Here is a 9,138-nt window from a genome sequence, read left to right as displayed (position 1 = left end):
TTCTATACATGACCAATGTCTTTGCTTAAATTGATGGGACATGGGTTTACAAAATGGTTTGACGGTTTTTCCTTAGCAATTTGTCCTCCCTTACATTGTCAAAGAAATGCCAAGGGGGTGGGGGGGGGGGGGGGTGATCTCATTGAATGGTTAGTTGGGACAGCTTATCAATGGTTGATGAATCATTTCAAGTTACAATCAAAGAACTGTGCAAATTCTCCTGCTTTAGCAGGTGGCCATCAAGTGTTATTTTGCTGGAGGTGTTGCAAGCTGTTTTAACCAGTTCAAAGAGTTGTTTCAGCACTTTTTAGCAGAGTCGATGAAAGGTCTAAAGTGAGCTGTATTCCACTGAAGATGGTTCTCTTCTAGATGGATCTTGCAGTTCTGGGGTATGTGAGGTTGGTGGTAGGTGGTGATTGCCTCCATCGTTTTTCAAATTTCCTTTCCTCGAGGAGAGCCTTATTAAATCAGGGAGCAGATGATTTTGATCTACTTATTTTGCTCTTATGTGGTGCTAGATTGTTAAATATATCTGAAAGAGCAGACCAAAGACCAATTCTTGTGTGAAAAAGGCCGCTTTATTGAAACAGGTGCTCATTTACAAATTAAAACCTCGGCAACGCGTCACAAAACTAAACCTCACTAAATAAAACCCTTCCTTGACCCCAGGATACCCACCCCGCCCCTAACACGTCATTGACCCCGCCCCCCACCCATACATTACAACATTACAAAATACAACAATGCAAATTCCTGCATACTCTTTTAAACTTAACAAATCCCCCAGACCATTACACCAACTCCCCCGCTTGCCCCTCAACAAATCCCAATATCCCAACCTATGCAACCACTTCAACAATTTAGCCTGCCCAACTCACCCCGACGGTAACCCAACCAAGCCAATGAATAACCACAAACCTGCCAATCCTGGCAAACACACCACTGCCCCCGCCACCCAGAAAGCAGGGGGGGGCATTAACTCCCCCACCACCTTTCTGCCCCCTAAACCGGGTAAAGAAGAAATGAACTAACTCTGGAGAATGGACCTAACTGCCAAATTCCTGTACCTTCAGACACCTAGAAAGGACCTCCCTTATCTCCAAAAGATATAAATCCATACCCATCCTGGATAAATGCACACCATCACTCCGAAAAAACTCCACAGCATCAAAACGGATATCGCTGTGACAAACTCGACCAAATCCCATACCTCTACAAAATCTGAAAATCTCCAAGTTGATCTTCTTGCGTGCCTTATCAATAGCCTTGGGTTTGATCGCTCCTCTCCAGATCCTACGAGGAACCAACTCGTCCACAAAACATGGCAACCAGCCCACTGCTGCTTCACTAACGCAAGATCACGTTTCATGGCCCTCAACAGGACTACTCCTTTGACCCCACATAAATCGTTTTCACCTAAATGGAGTAACAGCACATCTGGGCACAGGCCTCCGACTAACCAGGAATTAAGTGCAGGAATCAACTCCTTCCATAACATTCCCCCTTTACCCTTCCAAACAACTTTAAACAAACGTTCATTGAAACCCAATAACGATCCAAAATAACTCTGGCATGCTTGTACATAAGCCCATTTGACAAAGGAATGTCCAACAATCCAGATGGTCATTTCCGCAGCACCAGGGCCAGCCACAGAACCTGAAACGAGAAAAACAGCATCAGACTTATAACAAAACAGGTGACGCCAGCGCCTCCTCCCCTTCATTTCTCACATAGCGCTGAAAGCAATTAGAAGACCAACGCCCTAAGCGCATTATGTCCTGGCTGGACCAACCCCTATTGTGCGCTTCAGTTGCTGCCCCAATCCCGAAAGAATGTGTGTCATATTGGGCCCAGTCCAGACCAATACTATGCAAAGCCTTGCGCAGCACCATGCGTAACTGGTTTTCAGTAACTCGTGACCCATCGGCATGCATGAAAACACTTGCATCCACACCTCCACCAGATAATAGACACCAGCGCCGGGCCCACTGTAACGGGCAAGTCCCCACAGGGGAGGACGCCACCAACCAGATCCCCTTCCCTTTGCTCCTCTGGTCTCTTTTAGAATTGTGCAATCAAACATGAACCCCCCTATCTGACAAATGCACCTCTTGCCACGTAATGCCTGGGAGAAGCTTGGAACCCAGCAACTCAGAAACTCTAAACGCCCCAAAAAACATCCAAACCATGAGTGTAGAAAAAGGGCACGACTGAAAAGTATCCCTGCAAACCAACGGCAACACTTCCAAAACCCTGGCTAAAGTCTGCCAAGACAAAGGGCTCCTAACTGCCCGCCCTGTTCCCCGCTCCCTAGCCCAACCTTCCAACATCCTCCTCCCCATCTCCCCAGCGGAAGGAGAGTAACCCCACAGAAGCTTTTCCATAAATGAAATGCCAGCCAACTTGCCAGCTTTGGTAACTCGAGACAGGCCCCTGTCCATTAAGTAAAGCAAGAACTGAATAACATCCTCAGAACGCCTCTAACCAGGCTCCCGTCTGCAAGCGCCTGACGCCACAAATTCCTTCTAAGCCAGTGCATATGCTGCCAGAGTAGACACTGACAAAGAACCTACCACCAGTTGTACACCCCTACGTTGCCGACATACCACAGATGGTCCGGCATGGGGGTCGGTGTCCTGTCCAAGTCCCTAGCCAGCCCATGGAATCTCTCCCACTGCGAACGAGACAAAGCATCTGCAATGTTATTGTCCACACACGGGAATGTGCAAAGCCCTGAAACTAATGTCAAATCTGAGGCAGCCTAACACAAAAACTCGCAGCAACTGCAAAATCTGTTCATCCCTAGCCGACTGTCTATTGATGATGTCCACCACTGCCATATTGTCGATCCTGAACAGAACCTTCCTATGTGCTAAGTCCTGCCACCACAAGGTCAAAGCCACCAAAACTGGAAAGAGCTCCAAGAAAGCTATGCTCCTCCCACCGTCTGTCCATTGGTCTGGCCACTTCTCCGCACACCACCTACCCTGCCAATAAAGGCCAAAACCTGTACCACCAGCTGCATCCGAGAAAATCTGCACGTCCCATTCCCAGTCCTCCTCCCTGGCTAAAAGAACACCATTGAAGGACTGCAGAAAGACTGACCACATCCTCAAATCTTCTTTGGTCCCTGCAGACAAACAGATCCGGTGATGAGGCAAATGTTGCCCGGATAGAGCCCTACCCAGCCTCCTACAGAAGGTTCTACCCGCCCTGACCACCCTGCAGGCGAAGTTAAGATGGCCCAGCAGAACCTGCACCTCTTTCACTGTCACTTTCTTTTTTGCCAACATTGTCTCCAATAGATCCAGCATTTTCACCTTCTTTTCAACGGGTAAATAACCCTGCATCGCCACGGAGTCAATTTCAAATCCCAAAAAGGACATGGTCGCGCAAGGACCCCAAGTTTATCCATGAGCTCTTGGAATCTGTCCAGGGCTGCCTGGCACTCCGCGGAGCCCGGGGAACCAAAAAAAAAGAAATCATCCAAATAGTGTGTCACTAGCACATGCCCAGTACGCTGTGTGAAAAACCATTGCAAAAAGGTGCTGAAGGACTCAAAAAGAGCACAGGACATTGAACAACCCATCAGCAGTGCTTTGTCCACGTACCATTTACCATCAAAATGGATCCCTAGAAGATTCCAATCATCTGGATGGACTGGAAGCAATCTAAATGCAGATTTGATATCGCATTTTGCCATCTCTGCAGTTGCGCCCGCGGTCACTACTAGTGACATAGCCACGACAACTGAGGAATATGACACTGAGGCTGCCTCCTCATCAATGAAGTCATTGACTGAAGACCCCACAGGCCATGATATGTGTTGAATTAACCTTTGGGGCAACACAGTCACTGACCTGGGAGGCAGCACCAGGGCACCGGATCACCGCAGCCTCAGCGCTGCCCTGCCGTAACAATCCACAGGCTCCCTGCTGCCTGCCGCTTTCAACTAACACGGTGAGGCGGCAGACTGGGGACTACATCCCCCACCACCACTATCGCCTAGGAAGGCGTGTTTCCTGTCCCGCCCCCGGAGGTGCGCTTAAGGACAGCGTGAGCCCGCGTGTCGCAGGATCGCGCGCGGGTCGGCGCCCGGGGCTAAGCCCGGGAAAAGGGCAGGCCCTCTGTGAGGAGGATGGGACGGGCCACCTCACTTGGCCCCGTCGAAGGAGGAGGTACAGAGACACTTAACCCTTTGATCTTTATCGTTTTAGAACTGCCTAGTGTCGTTTTCGGATTTCTGTAGTCCAATAATTATGTCCATCTGGGAGGAGCTGAATGCCCTGTGTGGCACAAACTATGCCCCTGACATATCAACCCACCCTACAGTGGGCAGAGACACTGACCAAATAAACTACACCCCCCAGGATGTACTTTTATCCCCCGAAATAATCCTTTCTCAAGCTAACACACTGTCCCGGGGCTCAACCAGTAAAAGGAACACCGATGAGAATCTATCTAATGTCGATCAAATGTGCTGTAGCCCCTCATTATCCCCCCCCCAACCCAACTTGATCAACGCCGGATAAGGCGGGGACTAGAACAAATGACTCTGTATCGCCCCTCCAATTGACCCTACTGGCCCACATCGAGCGATTGTTAAACTCTGCATTATCACCCCTGGTCACAAAAATTAACGATCTGGGGGACAGGTTGACCAGTATTGAAAAAATAGTAAAAAGGATTTATCCATTAACTGAAAATACTGCTATTCCCATATGTCCTACTCTCTCTACCAACCATGAAAAGCCTAAGTCCATCGCACACAGTAAAGCACGAACATTTGATTCCCCTCTTAACACACCCATTCCAAGTGGCCGCAATGTTACTTCTAATCCCACTCATGTCCCTCTCATAGCTCCTAGGATTCTCCAAGAAAGAAGGCATCAAATTAATCTACCCCCTGAAGCCGCCCCATACGTGACTGTTCTCTCTGGGGTCCCTGCACTTAGTCAGGGAAAACTCGAAACACGCCAGGACCTGCTGAACAAAGCCATCTTCTGGCTCAATAACAATAGACCGTTGCCACCTGCTCTACATGGCGGAATCCTGAGCGTCAGGAGGATGGGGTGGCTAGGTATGTTGCCCAAAGACATTCCGGGAGACTTGATATTAATTAAATTCAAACACAGGAACATTGTCCCCTATCTACGTTTTTCCCAGCCCAAAATTGGAGATGGCCCCATTTGTATCTGGGACCTGTTTGACTTTTATCCTGGCCCCTGAGCATTGAATTATAATACTTGGTGAAAGGGGACTCTGTGTACCATGTTCTACTTTGCTTAGTTGATTCACTAAATTGATTTTAGTTTGCTTTAAATAGTCTGTTTTCTTTTAACCTTGTAATGAATTGTTGAGTTTTAAATATATGAATGTATTTTTTTTTCTGTTGCTTTTATGGTTTTAAACTTAAAGACCGAATAAAGCTTATTTGAAATTGATATGTGTTGAATTAACCTGTATTGACCGGCCTCCTTCTTTGGAACCACTCCAATTGGTGACATCATCAAGTTTTCCAAAGGCCAATCATCAAATGGCCCTGCCATCCTTCCCTCCCGCACCTCTTTGTTTAGCTTTTCCTGCACAATCTCTTTTTGTTCGTCAGCTGATTTTAAATTCTTAGACCATCTCCGCTGCCGCGGCCCGTTGTAACCAAGGCGAAACCCCTCCTGAAAACCTTCAATTAGCAACTGTTTTACCCTCACATCCCCATACTCCTGTAGACCTTCCACCAGTTGCTCTAACTTAACCGGAGTATGAGCCTTTGGGCTCAGGCCCCTGCGGACCTTTACCCCCTCTGCCACCCTGTAACTGTTGTGAGGGCCCTGGAGCACTGGGCGCTGGCCGCTGCCCTGGCTGACCACCTGAAATCCCTGTCCCCCAGCACTTGACCAAGGGATGCTTCCTACCGCACTGTGAACATTCATGTCGTAATCTACAATATTCTCTAGTGCACAGACCAACATGCCCCAGTCCCTGCCTGTGTGGCCGAAGTATTGTCCATCCCCTCCCTGGGGGGACTTCCCCTGAAAGGGCCAGTAGACTAACGGCAGACCACCTGCTGTGAAAATAGTCTTCCCCCTGCCGAAGCTCCCATCGTGTGTTGCCACAAATCCGTATCTAACTCCCGCCATTTAGCCTCCGGGTCCCAGGCCATACGTGCTCTAAATTCTTCATCATACTGTGCCCATGCAAAACCACTACCAGTGATTTGCGCTTTCCTGATGGCAAAAATCGCAACACAGCGCTCTGGGAATTTTTCACAATAGACGCTGGCGTATATTAGAAACGCCGCCGTCCAGTTCTCAATTGTTAAATGCACCTTTGGACGCTTAGCCAATTCGTATTCTTCTTCCTTAGCACCCTCCTTTGATCTTACCTCTCTGTGCAGTAGTTTCAAAATTTCAACATACTCCCCCTTCCGAATCCTCTCTTTTGTAGCTAACATCAAATATGCCCCCAACGGCTTTGTTACACCCATGTAAGGGAGCTTCTTAATTTTCAACTCCTTACTATGCAAAGGTTCTTTAACCAGCTGTACCTCTTCAGTGTTCATTCCACTCTCCACCTTGGCACCCACACCCCCCTCTCCATCCCTGGTACCCACGCCCTGATCCCTCACATACCGACCTTTGTAAAGTGTCCCTTCACTCACTCCCCCAGCATCCTCTCCCCCTGTACCCACAAGCACCATAATTGGTTTGGCCCGTGGTACTCGACTCTCACCTGGCTCTAACAAGGGTGCTCGGCCAGGCACCGACCGCCATGCCATTTGTTCCACGTTGTCCACCGTCCGTGGAGCCCAAACCGAGGGGCCACGCACTCTTCCGGGTCCAGACACTTCTGCACTTTTGTGTTGCACCAATGCCGATGCCTGCAAAAAACTATGAGAAACATGAGAAGACCCCCCCCAACCTCAATGTCCCTCAGTTCCCCTTCCTCGGGGCTATCATCATCGTAATCCAGAACCAAAGGGTCCTCCACCTGCGGGGGGCCGGTCACCAATTGCCTAGTATGGGCCTTACCAGACCCTACACCACCTAAATGGGCCTGCACAGACCCTTTCAATACACCTTGTTGGGCTGGTCGACTGTACGCGCCGATACCCCCCAAAACGTTGACCACACATAACAGCATCTTCAGTTGACCAGTGCATCCTGCGTGAAGAACTTACAGTTGGGGCCAGCGAGGTCGCGATTGACCTACGTCTGCTGGCCGCGTCGGGATCCACCGCCGGTATGGAATGTGCCGCGCTAGGCTCCACCCTCCCTTCTCTTCGACGAGACTGGGCCGCACTTCGCCCTACCGAGTCTGCCACTCCGCGATGAAACTTGACCTGTGGAGAGATAATTCGGACTGATGTGCCGGACCCTGAACCACAAAACGTCCTAAATCTTCCTGCTTTTTGAGATCCTCACGCCCGACCATGGAACCGAAACCGGCTCTGTAACGCTACCCCCCCACCCCACGAGCAACCTTAATAGGTGGGGGTCCCCTTTTTCATCCTCACTACTCCATTCCAACATATCCTGTACTACCGAAGCCGCAGGACCAAGAGCCTGGCCCCCTGACCCCGAGTACCTACCTCCGACAACACCTGACCTGCTGCTCCACCTCTAGGGTCCGCTTCAAGCTGCCTCTGAAACTCCCTAGAACCCCCTGCAAACAGCTGCCTATAAGAGCCTCCCCCACCATCCCCAACCCCGTCCTCCCGTAAGCCTTCCTCCCAAGACGGAAAAATATCCAGGCCCTCCCAAGTTCTGCCACCCCCCTTCTGACTGTCAACCTCCAACGACACCGGCCACATCCTCTGAGAGCTACCTGCGCCCACAAAATCCTGCCCCCCAGGTGCCCAAGTATGGGCGGGGGTGCCAAAAAACCTACTTCCTACCTCTCCCCGGGAGCCTGCCCCCAACCCCCCACCTGTGCCCACTCACCTTCCCCTACTGAACCACAGAGAACTGACACAACCTCACCTTTATTGGAATCCTGAGGGGAAAACAGGAGGGGGCTTAAAGGAACCAGGTCCCCCCCCCACCGACAACCCCAAACCAGCTTCCTTCGCATCCCTACCAGCACACCCTGTAAAGGGTGACCCCACTGATGAAATGGGCCGGGAAACCAAAGCTCCTCCTGTCCTCCTACCTTGCTGCCCCAAACCTCCTTCCAACACTGTAGAGTCAGAAGGCAGAATCACCCTCACCATGTCCGCACAACAAAAAACGCCATTGAACACACTCTCACGCTGAGGGGAAAAGGCCTCCCCTATCCCCCCTCCCTGAACCAAACCGCCACGTGAAGGGCCTGAAAACGAGGCAGAACGCTTCTTGCTGCCTCTCTTTCCCCCGCGATTGCCTCGTTGTGGGGGGGGGGGGGCGATTCTGCCCTTGCATACCACACAGGAGCTGGAAGCTGCTCCAACTTCTCCACACGATCCCTTTAAGCCCCCCCGCCTACACCTGCCTCCGGTTGCCTCGCGAGCTCCGTTCCCGCCCCTCGCGCCATGTAGCCACATACCTTAGAGCTCGGGCCGCTTTCTTAACTCACGGGCGGCCCCGCTCCGACACCGCCTCAACCCTCTGACGCTTTGGTGTCAAGCAGGCGGCCACGACCTCCGCCATTCCAGCGGAGACCTGACGCGCTGGGTGCGAAGGCCCGCCGCCTCACCAAGGACTAAGTCCAACCATCCAGCTTCGCTAAGAAGCCTTATTGCCTCCAATACGCGCTAATCCTTTGCCGCCATTATAAATTGCCGAGATGAATGACAAATTAATACCAAATACTGGCAAACACTAGAGAAACAGAAAAACCACACCAGCTAGTCCCGGCCACCAGGTCACTGAAGGCTAAAATGGTGGCCGGTGGGAGGAGCCACGAGCATTTATGCTCGGGCTCCAGGAACCATGAAGTAAGCCCAGCCAACCCCCAAAAATAGCCCAAGGCCCGGTAACCAGATCTCCCCCAGCCCCTCCCAAACTGCCCGGGGGGGGCCTCCCTACGGTCGTCTGCCCCCCCAGGCCCTCCATGGCGACGGGCTGACGCCGGTCGCTGGAGCTCCCGACGCAGCAAGATAGAAAAATTAAATTGATGATAGCCCACAGAGACGCCTACTAAAGACAATGCGAGGTATATAAG

This window comes from Lissotriton vulgaris, chromosome 12 (assembly GCF_964263255.1).
Source record: "Lissotriton vulgaris chromosome 12, aLisVul1.2, whole genome shotgun sequence".
In the NCBI taxonomy this organism is placed as follows: Eukaryota; Metazoa; Chordata; class Amphibia; order Caudata; family Salamandridae; genus Lissotriton; species Lissotriton vulgaris.
The sequence above is the reverse complement of the archived record's forward strand: the minus strand, read 5'-3'. Positions refer to the sequence as shown.